At 38.7% G+C, this 23324-nt stretch overlaps 1 long non-coding RNA gene across 2 annotated transcripts in view; it reads left to right on the forward strand.

The window, feature by feature from the left end:
• Window positions 1-23082, forward strand: part of LOC137216214 (uncharacterized) — a 97643-nt gene extending 74561 nt beyond the window's left edge. The window contains exon 4 of one of the 2 annotated variants that reach the window (XR_010939636.1): window positions 19731-23082. This is a non-coding gene — a long non-coding RNA (uncharacterized lncRNA). Of the gene's footprint in view, window positions 1-653; window positions 2297-19730 lie in introns of those variants that run through there. The other variant, XR_010939635.1, reaches the window with a different exon arrangement.
• The last annotated feature ends 242 nt before the right edge of the window (window positions 23083-23324 follow it).

Consider the following 23324-nt stretch of genomic DNA (forward strand, 5'->3'; position numbering starts at 1 on the left):
AACATGTTCTGTATCTTCCTTTCTGACATCACTGAAATTTTTTCATAACTTTTCATACAGGTCAAATACTGCCTTGTCCATAAAGCTTTCTCTATTACCTTTAAATGAAAATCTTTTGTTCCTTTGGATTCCCATAACACACATTATATAAATGCATATATATATATATAATATTTAATGTGTTAAATATTTAATATATATAAATTTATATCCGAATTTGCAAGACTGTGGTCATTAGGGACTGATCATCCTTTCAACTTCCGGCTCTGTGGATAAGTCCATTCCCTCGCGTCCCTGAACAATGACTATCGGTTTCTGCTTTAATTGCGTCTATTACAGTGGTGTTGCTACCTCCCAAGACAGGCTGCTTTTTTAGTGTGGATTTTGCTCTCTGCTGACAACACCTTGGACCAGGCAGAATGTACCTTCTCCAGTACCTAAGCTGCAGCAGGCCTTTTGTTTAGGCTGATTTGTTTAAAAAAAAAGTCCTGGTCTAACAATAGGGCAGTGATGACCTACAACAGGATTTTTTTCACTGACAACTGAGGGAGAAAATGTGCTATAATTACCAGGAGCTCCAGGGAGAATTAGATGGTTGAGATGATGTTTTAAGTGACTAAGGGATTCTTTAAAAATCATCTTTCCTTTTTCAGGATTTGGAACTGCTAAACTGCAATAAACAGGTTTTCTGGAAGAGTTTCTTGGGAAATAGCTACTGGGGCTTGAATCCCAAATGCTGTTTTCAGGTGGATGCCTCTGCTCTCTGTTCCCACTGACCTGGGACACACTTTCTCCCAACATTTACCATACTTTGTTGTAATTAGTTGTTCAACGTGTACCTTCAATGCCAGACTGTGAACCAAAAGAGGTCTAATAACCAAGATTTTCTTGTCAATCAATCATTCCCAGGGCCAGCAATTACTTGCAGAATGGATAGATGGCTGTATGTGGTAACAGTATGAAGTGGGTTAGCTAATCAACAAGACGCACAGTCCCAGAGTAAAATTTTATCAAAATTTGTTTCCCTTCTTCTCTACAAGATGAACATTTAAAATGGTACAATTTAAAACCTTGTTTTATGACTTCCATGGATGTATTTAGTGGACAAAATAGTTTATCTGAAATGATGTCCAGAACTAAAATCATAGAGAATGGAGGCTGGGAAATAGGATGCAGTGAGCAGTGCAGATATGGATAATTATAGAAACACTTAGATACTAATTACCTACATTTTATTAACACTTTCCTAAAAATTATGAAGGGATAAAATATATATATATATGTATATATATAATGCTGATGTAAGTCGTGTGCTTGGAAAGCTCAATAATGCAACATGATAATATAGTAAATTACTGATTGACAGATTGTATTGCTTGGAATAAGAGCGAACAGGTAGATGTTGATGAAGTAAATACCTGGAATTATTGCTTGCTATGGTGTGAATTGATTAAACAAATATTGATTGAGTACTTATTAGGGTAATCATAATAATAAATGATTTATGTCTATTAATTGATTTGATCTTCTCAGACATCCAATTAAGTATTTTATTTTCATTTTATAGATGAAATTAAAGGTCAATTACGCTGAGTAATTTGCGAGCAATTATATAACTTGTAATTGGCAGAGCTGGGATTTGAATTCTGTCATGATTTATCCAACATCTATGTATTTTTTTATTGTGTCACATGGGTAGGGAAGAGAGAAGAGCCAGAGCATGTATAAAGACCAAGAGGTAGGGCACATTTGAGGAACAGAAAGGTATTTGGTGCAGTGACGGGAGAGGGCAGTAATAGTTACTGAGGTAGGCATAAGTAGTTTGGGGCCATGTCTGAAAGTACCTATAGGAGATGCATTGGTTTATAAGTAAGGAGGGGATGTTCTTTGACTTGCTCTGTAGACAGGTGATTTTGCCTGCAGTGTGCATACCAGGAAACTGGTGAAGAAATAAGAGATACTGAAAGCTTGGGCAGGGCTGGATAAGCCCATTGAAATCACCTTATCCAGATGACAAGAGACAGGCTACAGTACTGACGTTAAGAGCTCCTCTGGGGAATTCCCTGGCAGTCCAGTGGTTAAGACTCTGAGCTTCCAATGCAGGGGGCACGGGTCAGGGGGCACAGGTTCTGTCCCTGGTTGGGGAACTAAGATCCTGCATGCCATGTAGCACGGCCAAAAATAAATAAAAAGTTTTAAAAAAAGAATTCCTCTGAAAGAATCATGGGTTTGGATAAACTATGAGCAATTTAATTTTCCTCAGTTTGAAGACTGTGACTTTGAGGAAGAGAGTAGAATAAGGGGAACTGAATAACTTTGGATATAAATCAGTTTGAAATGTAGATAATTGTTTTTCAAACCATAATCGGTATGTTAATGGTTATGTTCTTAGCAAGGAAAAGAATATTTTAAAAATCACCTAATTAATATAAGGACACAGTTTTTGTTGTACAAAGTACACAGGGCAAATGAAAAATCTCCATTCTAGGATCTCAGTGTGGCTGCAGTCTGCAGTCCTTCTTAACGGCCCCTCCTAATTATCTGCTGATCAAGATGGTTCCTGCTCAATTGTTCATCCCACTCCCCCATGCCTGGTTCTTTGTAGGCTTGTTTACTGTTCCCTATAAGAGAAAATTCCTTCCTGCCTAACCCTTAAGATGCTAGCAGACCTCATGATCTGAGAATTCTCTCTATTGCAATTGTCCTTCTCCCCTTATTGTAATAGTCTTTTCAAGTAAAGACTCTTCTGACTTTAGCCTGGATTCATTTTTTCACTTGACCCAGGAGAAAATAATGAAAAAAAAAGGAGTTAATGGAAAATAGGAAATTATATGATGGAACAAAATTCTAGTATAAAAATAATTAGAATAATTATAAATGGACTAGACATATCAATTAAAAAGCTAAGATTTAATTAAAAACAAAGCAAAAACAGTGCTAACAGGAGACATGCTTAACATAAGAGGAAAATGGTTAAAAAGAAAGGGATATAAAGTGATATCTCAAACAAAAATGAACCAAAGAAAATCGAGGGTTGTTTTCACAGGATCTGATTAAATAGTCTTTAAGACAAAAGTAATATAATGTTAAAAGAAGGACACTACATTCTTATACAAGGTATCATACAACAGCTATATATATAATATATACCCAACAATATAGCCTTCACATATATCAAGCATCAACTGGATGGAATGTTAAAAGAAAGAGATAAGTTACTAAGAATTTCTACACCTCATTTCGAAATTAGGAGATTAAACAGGAAGGAAAAGCAGAGATTTTGAAGACTAAAAGAATATTAATAAATGTAGTCCACACTCAATGAAGAGAGATAATATTTTTTAAGCACACACAAACATTGACCACCCCCCCAAAAAAAATGGTCCCATATTGACACAGAGGAAGTCTCAATAAATTTCAAAGAATGACTATAATACAAAAAGTATTATTTTTGCAAAATCCAATATGTTTGGAAACTAAATAATTACTGAGTTATCTCTCAGGTTATAAAAGGAAATATAGGAAGTATTCAGAATAAATGATAATTAATGGGTTAAAAGACAAATTTGTGCAACAGAGCTAAAGCAGTCCTTAATGGGAAATGTAGAGTTTTACACCCATTTATCAAGAAAGTAGAAAGGTGGAAGGTGGCAGTCAATTCAGGAAGTTAGGGAGAAAAAAATCAAACCCAAAGGGACAAGAAGTAAGAAGCAAGAAAATAATAAAAGTAAGAAAAGACTTGATGAAATTTAGACAATATATGAACACTAAAGAAGATTAACAAATGGAAAGCTGATTCTTCCAAAAGATTGTTAAAACAAACTTCTGCCAGGGCTAACCAAAACAAACAAATAAACAAACAAACAAAACCACAGAAAGAAAGAAAGAATATGCAAATAAACAAAATGGAGAATGAAAAGGTGGAAGCAGCTACAGAATAGAAATTTAAAAAGAGGACATAAGTATACAGATTTTTAAAATATATTATGAATATTCATAAGTAATGAATTTGAAATCCAGATGCAATTGATAGATTCTTTAAAAATTACATAAAATTAAAAAGAAAATTAGGAACAGAAAAATTAGGTGGGGTCCATCCCTAGGACAGTGTGAGAGAATGAATGAACCTTTGTATTTTCCTAGCATCTGGGTTTCAACAGATTCTAATTAGTTTGTTGAATAAGATAATAAATGAATGGGTGAATAAATGACACTCAGATGCCTCCCGTGATACTGAGGGAGAGCACAGTGGCCACTGAAGAGTTCTGTTTTGATGCTGAAAACGTGCAGGATGGGAGCTGAGATGGCTGAGTTTGGGACGGGCAAGAAAAAAGGATTGGGGCAGTTTACTCAGGAGGAGGAATGATGCAGGGAGCCAGGAAAACAAATAGCTCGAAAATTTCAGATCTTTTTAAAAAAAGACTTTGAGAACAGTAATTTGTTCACAGAAACCAAAAAATAAAAAAAATTCCTTTTTATGAACTGCTTTAATTTGGGGATAACCAAAGTAAGCTTTTCCTTTTTGCATTTTCATGCATTGCATCCTAAAGCCAATTTCCATGATATTTGAAGAACTGAATTACTAAGAGCAAGGCAGCTTCTTCTGGGTAACACTGAAAAGCCTGAGGGAACTCTAAATAAATAAGAAATGAGAGATAAGAAAGGCTATTTTTTCCCTCCCATTGCTGAATGACAATTGACTCTGTACGTGCAAGTGAAAAAGAAAGACACTGTTGTGGCAGTATATCTCAGGAAATTGTTTAATAGGTTTAATATAATAAATTTCATTTCAAATTAAGGGAAAACGGTTTAGTAGCATGGTCACGGTGTTAATAAGGACATTCTCAGCCGGTGCCATTTCAAGGCACTTAAGTTGAGAAACGTGGCACACCCATTAGGCACAAGTCCCTGCGCCTGTGCCAGTGCCCGGTGTGCACAGCTGGCTAAGGTCACTGAGAAGCTGCATAAGTGCGAAAAAGCATGATTTCATAAGAAAAATATAGATTCTTCTCATCCCAGGTATTTGGGTTTTGAAGACTTTCCTTTGGCTGTTAACATATTTATTCAACCCACCAGGGAAGGCGAGTTCTGCACGGGTCTGTGGTTGGGTCGGCTCCTTGTACCTGCTGTCTCATTGCTAATTTTGTCTCTCGAGCTGTCTCCCTTTTCTCTCCCACAACCAAAATGCTCTTTGGGCATATTTTCTTACTTCCCCAGCTTCAATTCTGGGGAATTAGAATTCAATTCTGTTCTCTTTAGCATCTGCCCTCCCCCCACCCCCCCCGACTGCTCTCTGGGTATTAGATAAAAAACTTTTTAAATTTCCTTAATATTATGGCCTCAGAGGAGAGATGTGTGAGGTCAAAGGCTATAGGTTGGAAAAGAAAGTGTCTAAGATATCAAAGATGCTCTAATCCTTATCTTAGAAAAGACAAATTACTACTGCTTTACTCTCTGTGCCTGGTCTCTCAGCCATGACAGACCTTGTTTTTGTAGGAAAATTAGTACTCAGTCTGGGAAGTTTGCTTTACTGAATGTTACTTCCTCTTGATCCTGTAAAATCCTAAATCCTTTATGTCCCACTTGAACTCTATTCAGGCAAATCCTTAGTTATCCTGCCTGGACCAATTTCTAGCACATTCTACCCTCCAGAGGAAGGCACTTTTCTACTGTACCTTAGATTTACCTTTGCCCTCAGAGCCTCTAATATTGCTGACATTAGGTCAAGCATTCTTCTAAAATATGTAGATATGATAAATATTTGAAGCAAATATAGTAGATAAATGATTATACACTTAATACAGAAAGACTTCACAAAAATTGAGACTATCATTCAGAAAAAGAAGAGAAAATATAACATACAAATGTACAAAATACAAGAGATAATGGAAATATCTGAAATATTTATGACTCTCTAGTAATCACAGAAATGCAAATAAAAATATTGAGATTAACCTTTTTTTGCCTGTAAGTGAGCAAACAGTAAAATAAATGTTATTAATGTCAGAGGGTGCTATGAAATGGTTACTTTTATAGACTATGTGAATATAAATTACCCAAATATCTTAGGAAGTTATTTAGTAATATGTCTTGGTAACGTTTAATATATTTATCTTTTTAAGTACTTTTTCCCCTTCTAGGAGTTCTTACTAAGGAAAGAATCAGAAATGTTGAAAAAGACTGATGCATAAGCATGTTTATTTATAAAAGAAAAAAATTAAAGTAAATGTCAATGAACAATAGAATAGTTAAATTAATTATGGTCCTTCTATAGAAAATTGAATATTATTCAACAGTTGAATATTATGTTTACAAAGAATTTTAATGATACTTATGACATTAAGTGAAAAAGCAGGATAGGATAGAATGATATATAGAATAAAATCTCAAATATACTGTTCTGTGTCTGTGTAGCTTCCATTTACCTCGTGTTTCCTCTGTGGAACTTGTTTATTCTATCTGCTTAAATACAGAGAGTTGATTTGTTCCTCTACCAAAGGAACACATTTAGTTTTATCCCTCTTCCTAATTTCTCAAGTATGGACACAATGTCTCAGTAGTATAGGTTTTTAATAGTAAGGCTTCAATATCAATCAGTCATCATTCAGTCAATCAACAAACATCTGTTGATCACAAGTGATAAGTGTCAAATATTCATTAGTTGCTAGCAATGCAGCAGGGAGGGAGATACAGGGACGGAGAGGGAGAGAGATCCTGCTTTAAGGAACTTAGGCAGGCATCTGCACTATGTCTGTGATGGGGGTGGAGGGAGATAATATAAATAAGAGAATGTTGAGAATCAAGAAGTTATATGCAGAAGACAGAATGCAGGAACAATAATGAGGTAGAGAATGGGAGTGGGTGAGTGGTTTTTAGCTAGGTTTGCTAGGAGAGGCCTCTTTGAGCAGGTGATATTAGATTTGAGACCGGAATAATGAGCAAAGGAAAGAACAAATGCAAAGTCCTTGGAATGCCATATGAGCGAAACAGAAAGAAGGTTAGTGCAGCTGATGAGTTAAAGGAGTAGTGGAGACAGACAGGACTGGAGAACTGAACAAGAATAAGTTCATGGACCATAATGCAAAGGTTTTTCTCTCATTGTTGTGTTTGTATAATTGGAAGCTATTCAAGGGTTAGTAGCACTGGAGAGATACGATCTGAGTTATTCTTAAGATGAACCTGAGGATGTCATAGCAAACAGACTGCAGGAGGCAGGGACAAAGGCAGGAGGACCTGAAAGGGGACTGTGGCAGTCGTTCATGCCAGAGATAACAGGCATGAATTAGGACCATGACATTGGAGGTGGGGAAATGAAGTCAGATTCAGAACGTATTTTGAAGTTCACCTTAGGGCACGCAGGACTCACTGATGAATTACATGTTGCAGATGATGAAAAGAAAGGAATCCAGACTTCTGGACTGAGCAACTAGGTTGCTAATGCACTGTGGAGAAATGCAGTCAGGGTAGGTTTGGGACTTTGTCAGAACCCAATAAAGGGGGAGAAATTGATGCAGAAGAGAAGAGGGTGATTTTAGGAATGAAGCCCTTGATAAGACATCCTGGGGTTAAAAACCAGAGCTTAGGTGAAATCAATTGTCTAAAATATTTGTAAGTGCACTCTTTTCATTGAAAGCACCTCCAGTGGAAATGGTGAAAAGGTGCGATAACTCTCATCTACTTTGATATAATTTCCCTATCAAGTCCATGGTGAGATTATCAGTTGAGAGTATGAGGTATGTGGAGAGGGAGAGGGAGACTTGGGGAGAAGAATGCACAAGATAATTATCTGAGAGTGTGGAGAATGAATTTAATCAGGAAAGTGAGGCAACGTTATTGATGGTGAGTCCCTGTTTCAGAACTGTGGTCAGAAATTTGAATTAAGTCCAGCCACCATGGTTCTGTCATTTTTCTTCCCCCTTCGGCAAAATTCAGTGGACCACGTGCAAGTATGGAATAGGCACGTGCCTGGATTTAAATGAGGATGGAGTTTTGCAGGGCAAGTATAATTGAGAGAAATATGCAGGGTGCAGGGGAGGATTAGAGAGTTAAGGTGTTTACTATAAATTCTAGACTGGGTATGGAAGGAAGGGAAGAAGATAAAGAGTGATGGAAAGTAAAAACATGATCCTCTCAGCGAGGATTAGAAGACCTCATTGAGAGCATAAAATCACTGGGTGGGAGGACCAGAGTGAATGTGCTGGGAGGATGGGACATGATTGACTTTTTTTTTTTTTTTTTTGCGGTATGTGGGCCTCTCATTGTTGTGGCCTCTCCTGTTGCGGAGCAACAAGCTCCGGACGCGCAGGCTCAGTGGCCATGGCTCACGGGCACAGCCGCTCCACGGCATGTGGGATCTTCCCGGACCGGGGCACGAACTCGTGTCCCCTGCATCGGCAGGCGGACTCTCAACCACTGCACCACCAGGGAAGCCCGACATGATTGACTTTTAAATCAAGATTTTAGTGGAATGTAGCCATTAACTATTGCTCAAGGAGTGGGTATCTCAGATGAGGGTCGGATAAAATTTAACACAGTACAGAGAAGAATGAGGATGCATCAATGTGGAATCTTAGGATGCGGTCTGGAATTCCGCCATTGCCTAAGGAATGGGAGGTTGATGTCATCGGTCCTAGATGCCAGAGTGTTCAGCCATTGGATCCGCCTGTTCCATCTGAGGACAAGTACCTTCGATACATACAACTTTAAATAGCTTTCATCAAGAGGTTGTTTTCCTTTAATACTATCCGCTCCTCCACTGTTATGTGTGAGAGAACGAATGGGGCCTGGCCAGGGCATCAGAAATGCCAAAGCGAGTCATGGAGGAAGAAGCAAGTGACAGTCAGAGCAGATTATTGCACTGGGAATGAAGCACCAGAACTGACAAGGTCGAAAAAGCAAACAAGAAGCGGGAATGGGAAAACCAGAGTGCGGTCCCTAATGATAATGAGAGTTGTATTTATTGAGAAGTTACTATGACAAGCATTTCACCTGTATTAATTCATTTACTCTTCATACAAGCTTCTAAGGTAGATACTTAACCACAGTTTACAGATATGAAAACAAGTACAGAATGGTGAAAATTGGTACAAGGCACCCAGCTAGGAAGTACCAAAGTCAGGAAGGAAGCACAGAGCCTGGATCCAGAGCCCAGTGCCTATACCACACCTCTGGTACGCCCAAGGATTTGCTGCCCAAGCCAGGACATGGGGAATCATCCCCAGTTTCAAGTTATTTCCTCATTGAATTGGTGCAATTAGTTCTGACCTCTAAATATCTCTCATTCTGTTCACTGTTTTCCATCCCACTGCTACTACTCTGCTACAAGCCCCCTTTCATCAGGATTAAAGCAATTACTTCCCAAAACATCTCCCTGTATCTTGCCTTGGCCTCTCCAAGCTAAGCTCCTTAGCGGAGCTGGAGAGATCTTTCAAAAGCACAACCTTACTATATCACTTTCCTACTGAAAACCTTACGATCGCTTTCTCTTGCCCTTGGGATAAAATCAACTGCATAAGGAAGTTTGAGAGGCTCTCCATGGTTTCACCCCTGCTTACTTCTAGAACTTTCTTTCTTCTCTATCCTGTACAATGTATACTTCACCTGTACTAGACTTGTTTCAGTTATTCAAAAGATACTTGTTCTCTGGCATCTGGGCTGTTTCATGAGACATTTCCTCTGCCTGTAACGCACAGCCCACCCTTCTCTCCCTCCCCTATCTGTTTTCAGTTTTCAGCAACTGAAAATCCAGCTAACAATGGTTACAACAATGAGACATGTATAATATCCTAGCAAGAGTTCCTAATCTAGATGTTTCCAGGGTTCAAAAAATCAGCCTCTTTCTAACTTTCCATTCTGCCATTTTGGAGTGTTGCCTGTTACCTTTAAGCTTATCATCTAAGGGTCCAAGATGGTGGTTGTAGACTGTGATAATTACTCTGAAAAACCACCCAAATCCCCTTCAATGAAAGCACCTGCTGACCCAGGTTTGAGAGCGCTGTTAGCAGACAGCCTTTAGCTGTCAGCTTCTTTAGGGATTGGCTCAGTGCAGAGAACCAAATTGCACAAGTTAAAGATCTTCTCTGGGTAGGTGTATTGTGTTTACTATATAAAGGCCAGGCCATCTTGTCCCAGTGGGGAATGATACTGAAGAGCTTTTTTCCCAGAGTTCTCGGTTGGCTCCAGGCATTATATTTCAACTTCTTACTCTATCCAATCTGGCTTCTGCTCCCTTTCTTTTACAGGTATGATCCCAAGCGCATTCCCAAACATCATGCATGCTAAACTCTATCTGAGAATATACTTCTTAATGGCAATAGTTGGTATCCTGGTGATCAGGAACAGCAACCAATAAGATGGCATTTTTGAGCTGGGTCACTTGTTGCCAGGGTAGCAAGGAAGATCCCGTTACCAATGGTCAGTGGATCCCTAATAGTCCCTACAAAAACTAGGGATGCAAATGCTTGACCTTTCACCAGTGGTGAATTGGGTTGATATATCAATGGAAAAGAAGGCACTAGCTGGTGTAATTTATCAGGGCTTTGAGAAATATGAAATAGTAACTATAAGAACAATAGAACTAGGTGGTTAAATTGAGCTCTGGAAAAAGGTAATAAAAATCTGAGGGCAATTAATAGCCAATTAAAAAACTAGGACTGAAAATCAGAGGGCCTTGTTGGAAACATACAAAGAGTATCTCCTCTCCTCCAAAGGCAGGACAGAGAAAGCTGTGACCAGCCCTAGACTTCATCTTCAGGGTAACAGGGCTCCAAAAAGCTTTAAACTTCCACCTAAAGCAGGTCTCTCTGAGCCTCCTCAGAGCGACAGGACGCAAACTCTAAACACTGTATCTCCTGCATTAGGGGCAGCTTAAATCTCTTACTTAGGTTTTGCAGCTGAAAATCTTTTGCTTTCTTCTGGACGTCTGTCATCTTCCCAGGACACGTGCAGCTCGGGGGCCCCCGAGTTTTTCAGGTAATATTACAAGCAGAATCAGAGCAGCCTCTCTGTAGCTCACAGGATTACATGAGGGACTTCCCCTCTCTGATTTCCAGCCACCTCTGAGACTGAGGGTTTCTGCTTGATTTCTAACTGCCCAGCACTATGTGCTCTCAGGGGACAATCTGAAAAATCATGGACCTTGCCCACTGAGATTTCCATCTTTGAAGAGTGAATCTTCTCAAGTTTCTTCCTACTTTTGGTTTCTCTTCAGTGACTTTACATAGCTGTTTTATATATATTTGTCCAGAGCTTGCAACTGCTTTCTGTGGGAGAGTTTGTTTCATACAAGCTACTTCCGAATTACTAAAATGAGAACTCTCAATATTAGTTTTCTTGAGTAAGGAAGAAGTAGAAGATGACTGCCACGCCATCCACCCACAATCAAATAATACAACGTCGCCTTGCTAACTCCTTCTAAATGTTTGGATTTTAGCTTAAACATCTCCAGATGATCTGTCTTCCTTAACCTGCTGGAGCGGAGTACCCCTACACATCTCTGATACATGTTTCTGCTGTGCCCTGTACTTTCAGCTATCCCAACACCCATCACAGTTTATGGAACTGACACGTTGAGTGTCTTTTTCTCTAAATAGGCTATACAATCTCTGAGGACGGCAAACATGTGTGTCATGTTAATTGCTGTATTCCAGGTTCTATCACGTGGTAGACAAATGAGAAAGATAAATGAATAAAGAGTGAATAAATTCAGATAGATAGGAAAAGTCGTATAGTTTAGGATTACAACATAGAACAGAAAAAGAGAAAAGGTTCTGAAAGTCTTGAACTCTGATTGACGTGGCCTCCACCAGCTGAATACAACTCAGTGGCCAATACTTGAATGTCTGTCTCATCTTCTTACCCATGAGTTCCTCACAGGATCCCATGACAAAGCCCATCTCAGTTGAGACCACGGTTAAGAGAGCACAGAGGCAGATGCCACTGAGAATGGTTCCTGTATTTTCTCTGAGCAATTTGGACCTTCTGTTTTGCAACGGAGAAGCCAGACATCACTTAAGAAGAGAGAGTACAAACGCCTTAAATGCCAGGTTGCATTATCTGATCAATTATCCTCCTGTCCTGGCTGACAAGTCAACCCAATCAGCCTGCCATAACCTAAAGATTCTAAACAGGTATTAGGCTTTTCATGCTTTGACTACTTCTGACACATGCATTTTGTGCCTCAGTTTTTGTTCATAGAGTTGGGGGTTGGTAAATATATATTTTTTGCATTACATGTTGAAACACTGAAAGATGAATATTGAGAAATAAAAAACACTTCAGTCAGCACCTATCACCTACTAAAGCAATTAATCAAACACATACTTTGTCAACTTGATCTTGTTCTGTTATGTTTTATGACTCTATTATTATTTCAACACAATAAAAGGAATTAATCTTCATTGCATGGAAAATGTTTGGGAGGCAGCGAAAAGGGACTTAGCTGTCAGTCTCAATCTCGTGTTTCAAATCAATCATCAGGACAGACTGAATTATTTTTAACTGTGATGCATACATTAAGCCTTATTGGAAACACTTTTATGCATTATAGGATTTCCTACACTATCAGAATACAAATCGTCCCTTGGCATGAACTTGTTCTACAACTCAGTTGCCCTTGTATTATCTGCCTTCTCTAATAGGATATGAAAAATTTCAGAAATTGATGATAGAATAGCAGTTACAGCTTAACCCACAAGCTTGTAAGTGCCTGGAGATGGAAAGGCACAAATGGAAACGCAGAAGAATTTTTTAAATCTAGAAATAATTAATTAATAATAGAGGGGATGCAAGGCTTCTCAGCAGGACCCTTATAAATACATGATGGAGTTCACTGGTTTCTAGAACTGAAGGTTCCTTGGACAAGGGGGTTGTTTTTCTACATCCAGTGTAATTCAGGATGAGAGGCAGAGTAGCCATAAACATTCATGCAAATAAGCAGTCATCAATGGATTAACTTATCGAGCGTCCATTATGGCATGAACAATAAAACAGGAACTGTTTTATTAAAACATGTAGTCCCTATTGGCAAGGCACTTTAATCTAGTTGGTGAGATTCATAGGGGAATAAACTCTAAATTGTTTAAATCAGTATAAGAAAAAGTCCAGCAGAGTGGTATGGACACACGTGTCATTAATCAAGTGGAGGAGAGGACAAAGTGGGATACAGTGTGGGCTTGAGGGGTCCTGTAGATCCAGGAGGCAGGTTGATTGTGTCACACATGCCTAGGAGTAAAGATAAAACCACTGCAGTCTTAAGGAGAATCCTGCAGAAATGTTTGTAAGTGGCTTCACACATTTTCTTCTCTCTGGTATGAGTTAAGTGTCAAACTTGAAGACTCTACCAAGATAAATCTACATGAAAAATCTTAGTTGCAAAAACATGATACTTCCTTTAAATTGCCTCTCCAAAATGATTCTATTTTGTCCTGCAAAAAAGCCTGGAACCATCCATCGGGTCCCTGTGTGACCTTGGACCAATTATTTTACCTCTTTGAGCCTCAGTTTTCTCATCTGAATAAGAAAGCACAGAACTAGATCATCTTTATGATCCCTTATTATTCATGTGTAGTGTAAAGAACAGTTCTTTCATTTTCTTTGGGTGGAAAACGGGGATCAGAAAACCCAGCTGACTTCCTTGCTCTGAGTTGTTGATCCGCCTCTGCCTGTCCAGTCGGTGCCCTTTTGCCCCATTTTGCTTGGCTCTGGCGATTCCCCCTTGCTGCCGAGAGAGTGAAAAGGTGAAGGGAAGTGGCTTGTTCTGTTCTGGTTAGTTATTCAATTCTAAATAATTAATATCATTCCTGTGCTCCATCACCTTGAAGTTATTGGATGCCAGGGAGTATTAATAAAGGATAAGTTTCATGAGGTCAAAAGAAAAGACTCCAAAACATTTCTTATCGTCAGCCAAGCAGAAGGCTGGGGGAAACAGGGTTAGGAGAAATGAAGGAGGGACAGGAAATACATGTGTCATCTAATCTCGAAATTCTCCAGTACGTAAAGAAGAAGAAATATTATAATTGAGAATTCTCCACACAGAATTAAGCCAGTGATAAATTAATATCTTTGAGGAAAAATCAGTAACAACCAGGTTTGCATTGAGCTGAAAAGTCTCATTAGAAAATAGAAACATTTGAGTTGCGTTTGTTTTATTTCCCTTAAAATTAACCCTCTGCAGAAAAAAGCCATTTGAAAGTGGCAAAAAGCACAAATCATCTCCCATAAAGAGCTTCTTCTATAAATTACCTCCAGAATGACCAGGGCCTGGCTCTGTGATCCAAAATATGAAAATGCACTGATGACCCAATGAAGAGAGATTTTTTTTTTTTTTTCTTTTTTGCGGCACATGGGCCTCTCACTGCTGTGGCCCCTCCCGTTGCGGAGCACAGGCTCCGGATGCGCAGGCGCAGCGTCCATGGCTCACGGGCCCAGCCGCTCCGCGGCATGCGGAATCCTCCCGGACCGGGGCACAAACCCGTGTCCCCTGCATCGGCAGGCGGGCTCTCAACCACTGCGCCACCAGGGAAGCCCAAGAGAGATTTTTTAAATTAAAGGCATGCTGCGTCTCCCCCAAGGATGCAGTCTGTAAAGGGCTGGCTACCACAATTGCGCTTAGCGATCTGACAGGTGTTCTAGACCAGGAGAGGATGTCATAAAACACATGTGGTCTGGGCAACACTGGGTCTATAAGATGCCAAACAAACACATTTTTTAAAAAATACTTATTTATTTATTTGGCTGCACAGGGTTTTAGCTGCGGCACACAGGACTTTTGTTGCCATGTGATCTTCATTGCGGCATGCGGGATCTAGTTCCCTGACCAGGGATCAAACCCGGGCCCTCTGCATTGGGAGCGCGGAGCCCCAGGAGAGTCCCAGCAAACACATTTTTAAAAGTCATCTTTAGAAAGCATATTATTTATTTATATATTTAAAATGAAACGTTACCAACTAAGCTGAACTTCACCAAAGCGTATGCTTCTCTGAGTGAGATGTGTACACAGAACAGCCTCAGCACACATTTTTAAAACTCTGGAAACGGAATACTACCTCCCTCCAAAAGCTGTCATTGATATCTGTAGGTCAATAAAGGTAAAAATCTAACATTGATCAAACACTAGTCACATATCAGACATTGTGTTATGTGCTTTACATACATTATCATAATAAATCCTTACAATCCAATGATATAGCTACAATTATTACCTCCATTTCAGAATGAGGGACCTAAGACTCAGAAAGTTTGTTACCTTTCTCAGGGTCACATACTCAATAAAAGAGTGGAAGCCATGTCTGCCTAGCTAAGGACCTGGCCTCTTAAACACCATCATACACTGATACGCTGTGAATATGAATAACCATCATAGTTAACAGTGAAGTTTAACATGTACTATTCAGTTAATCCTCACAACATCCTTCAGTATGTTGTTATCCTCTCTAACTCACAAATGTTAGGGCTGAGCTTTTGAACATTGAGGAGACAAAGTCACATGCCAGTGGAAGTGAAGCAGGACAGGCCCACAGACTCACGTCCTTCCCAGCAAGCCGCCATATATCATGGCAGCAAGCAAGGAAGTGAGACACAGAGTGTTGGCAAACGGATATTTGACAGTGTGCAGGGATGAGCAGACAAATAGACCAGTGGAGTAGACTTTCCAAAAACAGACCTTAGTCTATGTGGAAATTTGACATGCGTGACAAATGTAGACACTCCAATCACTGGGGGAAACAATAGACTTTTTAATAAATAGTGCTGGGACAACTGGGTAGCTATTTGGAAAAAAGGTAGAAACTAGATCCATTCCTCATACCATACATGAGAATAAACTTTAAATGGGTCAGAGATCTAAATGTAAAAACTAAGACCAGTAAGTACTAACAGAAAACATAAATAACTTCTCCTTTAACCTCAGTGTAGGGAAAGGCTTTCTTTTTTAAGCCATTTATATGGCTTAAAATTCAATATTAATAAAAGAAAATAGAGACTTCCCTGGTGGTGCAGTGGTTAAGGATCTGCCTGCCAATGCAGAGGACACGGGTTTAATCCCTGGTCCGGGAAGATCCCACATGCCGCAGAGAAACTAAGCCTGTGAGCCACAACTACTGAGCCTGCGCTCTAGAGCCTGCGAGCCACAACTACTGAAGCCTGCACGCCTACAGGCTGTGCTCCACAACAAGAGAAGCCACCGCAATGAGAAGCCCGCACACTGCAACAAAGAGTAGCCCCCGCTCGCTGCAACTAGAGGAAGCCTGCGCACAGCAACAAAGACCCAGTGCAGCCAAAAATTTTTTAAAAAATTAAAAATTTCAAAAAATGAAAGGAAAAAAATATTACAAATTTGATGACATAATAATTAAAAAGCATGGTTTAAAAAAACACCATAAATAAAGTGAAAAGACTGCTGGGAAACTGGGAAGTATTTTATACATCACAGTTAAGGTGCAGTGATACACTAATAATATATAAAATCCAATCAGAGTTTATTTAAGAGATGCAAGGCCGGTTCAATATTTGAAAATCAATCAATGTAATGTACCATATTAATAGGTTAAAAAAGAAAAATCACATGATCATGTAAATCAATGCAGCAAAATTATTTAACAAAATTTAACACCCTTTCATAATTAAAAACCTCTCAGAAAATAAGAATAGAAGGTAATTTCTTGAACTTGATAAACAATATTTTCAAAGAAACTACTACTAACATTATAGCTAGTGAAAGTCTGAATGCTTTCCCCCTAAGATTAGCAACAAGGCAAGGATTTACACTGTTACTCAACATACTGCTGGAAGTTCTGGCCAGTGCAACAAGGTAAGAATAGGTAATAAAATGTATATGGATAGGAAAAGAAGAAATAAAACTGTCCCTATTTGCAAGTGACATAATTGTGTACATATAAGTCCCAAAGAATCTACAAAACAAACAAACCTCCTAGAATTAATAAATGAGTCTTGCAAGGTCATAGGGTAAACAATAAACATACAAAAATCAAATCAATTGTGTGTCCATATGCTAGTAATGAAAGTGTGAGCACCAAAATTAAAAACACAGTAGTACCATTTGAAAGCTCAAAAAGCAAAGAAAATAGATATGAACTTCACAAAATAAGTACAGAACTTGTGTGCTGAAAACTAGGAAAGGCTGTTGAAAGAAATAAAAGATGTAAATATGTAGAGACCTCCTGTGTTCATGGATGGGCAGACTTAACATAGTAAAGATGTCAGTTCTCCCCAGATTAATATACAAGTTTACCATAACTCCTATCAAAGTGGCAGCAAGATGTTCGGTAGACATAAACAAGATTATTCTAGGATTCACACAGATAGTCAAAGGAACTAGAATAGATAAAACTATCTGAAAAAGAATGAAGAGGGAAGATTCAGTCTGAATCTTACTGAATAATTACCCACTGTATTCAGTAAATACAGTAATTAGGACTATGGATTTCGGTGAAGGGGGGAGACACACAGCATAATGGAATGAAAGGCAGCACTCCGAAATAGCCCTAGCCAAAGACGCCTAGCTCAGTTTTGACAAAGGTGCAAAAGTAATTCCATGGAGGAAATACAGCCTTTTCAACAAACGGTGCTGGAGAAAGTGGGCATTCCTGGACAAAAAAAAAACAAAAGAAATTTCATCTAAGTCTCACACTGTAGACAAAGATGAACCCAGAATAGATTATGGACTTGAGTGAAAAACATAAAACGCTAAAATCTGGGGGAAAAATATGATAGAATCTTCAGGATCTAAGGCTAAGCAAAGAATTCTTAGATTTGACCTGAAAAGCATAATCCGAAAAAGGAAAAATTGGTAATTGGGCTTCATCAAAATTTAGAACTTTTTTTCTCTGTAAATAGCCTTAAGAGGATGAAAATACAAGCTACAGTCTGGGATAACACATTTGCACACCACATATCCAGCAATGGACTGGTATCTAGAATATGTAAAGAACTCCCAAAACACAACAGAAGAACAAGCAAACAATCTTATTACAACATGGGCAAAACACATGAGCAGACATTTCACCAAAGAGGATATATTCATGGCAAACAAGCATAAGAAAAGACACTAAACATTATTAGCCATGAGCCAAATCCACCTTAAAACCACATAAGATGTCACTACATACTTATTAGAATGGCTAAAATAAAAATAGTGACAACACTAAATGCTGCTGAGTATGAAGGAAAGCTGGACCACTCATACTTTGCAGGTCAGAATGTAGATGGTGCAGTCGCTTTAGGAAACAGTTGGGCAATTTCTTAAAAACCTAAACATGCAACTATAATAATGACCCAGCAGTTGCACTACTGAGCATTCATCCCAGAGAAATGAAAACTTATGTTCCCGTGAAAAGCTGTACAGAAATGTTTACGACAGCTTTATTTTTAATATCCCCCATATGAAGTAACCCAAGTGTCCTTCAACAAGTGAATAGTAAAACTGTGATACATCCATACTATGAAATTCTACTCAGCAATGAAATGGAATGAATTATTAACATACACAGCTACCTGGATGAACCTCCAGAGAATTATGCTGAATGGAAAAAAGCCAGTCCCAAAAGTTTACATTCCACTTATAAAACGTTCTTGAAATGACAAAGTTATGAAAATGGAGAACATGATAGTGGCTGCCGAGGGTTAAGAAGAAGGTGAGGGAGGAGGGAAGGGGGTGTGGCTCCAAAAGGGCACCATGAAGGACCCCTGTGCTGATGGAAATGTTCTGTATCTTGAGTGTGTGAGTGTCAATATCCTGGTGGTGATACTGCACTATGATTTTGGAAGCTGTTCACATTGGAAGAAACTAGGCAAAGGGTCTATAGAGATTATTGGTATTATTTTTTCAATTGCATGTGAATCTACAGTTATCTCAAAATAAAAGTTTAGTTAAAAAAGGAAAGACTTAAAAAAAAAAAAAGGAAAGACTTCCCCAGTAATATCACGTGCCTCCTGATAGGATGCACTAAGAAGGCCACAACTTCATTTCTGTGATATTTCTGCCCCCAAAATGCATAACCTGAGCTTAATCCTGAGGAAATCTCAGGAAAACCAAATTGGGAGACATTTCACAAATAATCAGACTCTACTTTTCAAAAACATCAGAGAATTAAAGGTAAAAAAACAAAACAAAACTGAGGATTCTTTCAGATTAAGGTAGACTAAGGACAACTGCATACAATGTGGGATTCTGGATTAGATCCTGGACTGGAAACCAAGGACATTAATGAAAAATTGGTCAAATTTGCAGGTTTGTTGGTTAGATCATACTATTGTTTCACTGTTAATTTCCTGATTTGGGTAATTGCACTGTGATTTGGAGGAATCTGAGTGAAGGTGATACAGATATTTTTATGCAATTTCTTCAAAATTTTTGTAAGTCTGAAGTTATTAAAAAAAATAAAAGCATAAAGAATGTTAAACGTTTAAATCATAAATTAATGTTGGGTAAATAGATGAGAAAAATAAAGACTGGTCCTTTTTATATTGCTTAGTGAAATCGAATGCCTAAAATCTGAAATATTCTGCTCCAATATGGTGGCCAAATATCTCTCACCAGCCCAGACAAGGAGTCACCCTGGAGAGTCCAACTGCTGTGTTGCACAACAGGGAGTGGCAGGTTGTTTTTGTGCATGACAAAGAATCATATTCTTCAGGAGAAGATAGATTTTTAAGGCTGAGAATAATTCTGATTTGTATCCTCTCAAACCCATTTGGGTTCTTTTCTTTCAAAGGAAAACTTCCAGCTCTGAGTGGGTCGCTGTTGTGACGTGAGCAGGCAGTGGCTGTTTAATACATCTTGGCCTGACAGTAGGAGAATCGGATCCCCTCAACCTGTCATCTCCATCCTCTGGTTTCATTAATTTTTCCACCCTGCCTCTCTGTTCTGGGGTAACAGCAGCTAAGGCAATGCAGTCTCTAACAGCAGTCAAAGTGGCATAAATATTAGTGATGATTGTACAGTACAGTAATTGCAAATAGCGGTGATTAATTCTGACAATAATTGTCCTAAGAACAATTGATATCCTTTCCAGATGCCCAAGTTTCCCATCAGAAAGCTTTCAAATGGTTATTATTATTAGTGTAAGCTTTGGGGAGAGAAGGGAAGTTGGAAAGAATGGTGATTACTCTGGATTTGTCGGCACTGATTCTTTGTTAGTTTGCAGAAGAAGGGCACCCATGGTACTGCAGGAAGCACTGTCCTACCTTACAAGAAAATCACCCTGACTCTGAAAGTGGGGATGGGGGCAATGCAACTCACTGAATGTGGATCACACAGTCACAGCCAAGAATTTCCTTAAAACCATGATGACACAGCACAGGAAATGCAAAGACAAATTCTTACTTGGGTAATAACTCTCTCTTGTGTAAGTCTTATCCAAGCCTGTGTGATTTATTTTTGAAATCTTCCTGATGTAGCTATCTAAGCATTATTATCTCCATTTAATGTACACTAATAGATAGAAATATGAGGCAGTAAACTGCTTCTTTCAGACCCCTTAAGAAGTCAGTGATGGACTTAGAATTTAAGATGAAATAGCCACGGCTCCCATTTTTATTACCAAATTAAGAAGCTATACCAAAATCTCAGGGCTAGTTTCCTTCAGAGAACACCACCCCACCCCTCTTACTATGGGTTAAGCCCACATGTAAATGAACACCAGACAAAATTTATCACCATGTGTTTACTGCTCAACTAAAACCTATCATTCTGTAGTATATTAATATTCAAGTTTCTCTTAGTGATTAACATCAGTTTTATTCCAGTTGCTCTCCAAACTGGGGGAATACTATTTCTAAATTTACTAACTAGGGTCTGACTTTCCTGTTGTGCCAGTAAGTTATCTGATTTTAGGGAGGGTGGTGTGCACTTGTATGCATAAACTAAGTGGTAGCAACCAAGCTTTGAATGCTCACCTTACACTTGACTTTATGCCCTTACATCCACTTTCACATACTTGTCCTTCAAAATAGGCATGGACTCAGAAACTGATTAGTAATTTTCCTAACTGTCTTTCCCAGATTCTACTGGACTCTATAAACTTCATGAAAGCAAGGGCTTATCTCTATATCCTCAGCTCATTCTGATGTCCTGGGCATGTCCTCAGTCCTAGTACTGATGTCCTAGTACAGAGTCTAATATAATACCGATTATAGGAGCTCAATAAATGTTTGTTGAATGAATAAATAGATGCATTACACTCATTATCTCCATTTATTTCATAGCTCCTGGTACTGACTTTTTTGACTGCTGTATTAATCTTATCTGACTACATTCCCCCAGCAGGCAGGAATTTTAAATGTGTCGGTTAGGTATTGCTGCATAAAAAAAATTACCCCAAAATCTTACACATTAAAACAACAGATATTTGTTACCTCACACAATTCCTGAGGGTTAGGAATCTGGGTTGTCAAGGCTCAGGGTTTCTCACTGAATTCTAGTTAAGCTGTTGGCCAAGACTATAGGCTCAGCTGTAGCTGGATAATCCACTTCCAAGCTCACTCACCTGCTTGTGGTTGACCAGAGACTTTGGCTCCTCGCCAGGTGAGCCTCTTCCTAGGGTTGTTTACAACTTGTCTTCCCCCAGAGTAAGCAATCTGAAAAGAGAGGGAGAGCAGGTATGCAACAGGACACACAAAACGGAAACCACAATCATTTAGTACCTAATCTTAGAATGGCAACCATAATTTACTGGTGGCAAAACCCAGTCCTGGTACATTAAGGGTGTAGATATCAGGAAGCAGGGATGACGAGAGCCAGCTTGGAGTTTGGCTAGCATAATGGCTTTACAAGGTGTTATATATAGCCTTCTCTATCAAGCATATGTAATATGTGGCAATAATAAATCAGTTTAGACGAGGAGGATAATCCTTTAAATGAAAAAGGACAGAACCATTTTGGACTTGAGAACCTCTGTAGTGGGAATTATGTTAAGTTTATCTCACAAGATTCTGATGCTCATCCTTAATTGTAAAAGCATTGGAGGTAAAGTCAGAGGTGGGAGTCCAGGGAAGAAAAAGAAAACGACCAAATGAAGGAGGGGACAAATGTCTACTTGCATGCTTCTTGCACAGGCAATAATGGGTGCTCTTCAATTTCCCAAATTTTAACCTCTTATGAGCAGGGAAATCCTGTATTTCTACCAAAAGTTTAAAAAGGCTAGCTTGATAGTATGAAACAGGGTGAGGGAATGGTTGATAAATTAGTAGGATAACTGTATAATTTATTGTCTGACGAAGACACTATTTAGAGCAAAAAGAAGGGTGATTAATAATGATGCCACAGCAATAGACATAAATTGAGACTGTCCAGGATAATCTTAGACACATGTTCACCCTGTAAATTAGAGCCATTTATTTTGGGCCACTTTTACTGTGAGGAGCCTGGAAGAGTGAGTTTTGTGCACAGTTCCTTGAAACTTAGCTTTTATGCTTTCCATGAGAATATCTAACCCAGAAAAAAGGAATTAAGAAGGAAGCAGGCAGCACAGTGTACTATTTCTTGACAAAGGACAGCGTCTTGGAGAAGGATTGATTTGTAAGTATGTTGTCTAAGAATTCATGTCCCTCTCAAGGAAATTACCAGTCATGAGGGATTTGAACAAATCTTTTACTGCAGTTTTCCTCATAGTAGTTGCAAAGAGAGATTGTGTTTAATTTTGCAAAATTTCTTTTCATATGCATCTAATTAAAGTATCTGTTGAGTCCATCATGCTGTATTCAAGTTAATTGAATAGAAACAAAATTTAATGGTTCCATATTAGATTTTCCTGGTTAATGTCACAGACATCTATTGATTTTTTTTGTAATTAGAGATTTTTGTTAATGGATTTGAACAAATTAAAATCTGTCTGATAACCAGTGTTCCTCTGGCAGTCTCAGGACACTTGCCGGGATTTAGGGGAGTCTGCGTTTTCAATGACAGATTCTATAGAATTCTAAAATGAGGTTAGAATTCCTGCTGATAAACTTCATCATGCCATGGATTTTTTTCCCTCCTCTTAAAAATAAAATTTTGAGAGAGGATTTTTAGGGATACAAGTGTATAAATAGTAATACTAATTTGCACCCAAACACAGATTATCATGCCTAATGCTCTACACAGCCCAGTGCAATTGCTGGAATTCTAGGTAGAGGGTGGTGCCCTTGATTTTTAGGCTCTGCTGTACTGGTGAGAGAATCACTCGAGGTCTTGCACAAATTTTTAGCATGGCTATAAACAGAAGAAACAATTGTATCCAAGGTGATCATATTATAATCCACTCCCTATTGCCTCTGTTTTTCTTTCTTTTTTTTTTTTGCATCTCCAAAATACCAATATAGGAAGC

Source organism: Pseudorca crassidens, chromosome 21, assembly GCF_039906515.1.
Source record: "Pseudorca crassidens isolate mPseCra1 chromosome 21, mPseCra1.hap1, whole genome shotgun sequence".
Taxonomy (NCBI): Eukaryota; Metazoa; Chordata; class Mammalia; order Artiodactyla; family Delphinidae; genus Pseudorca; species Pseudorca crassidens.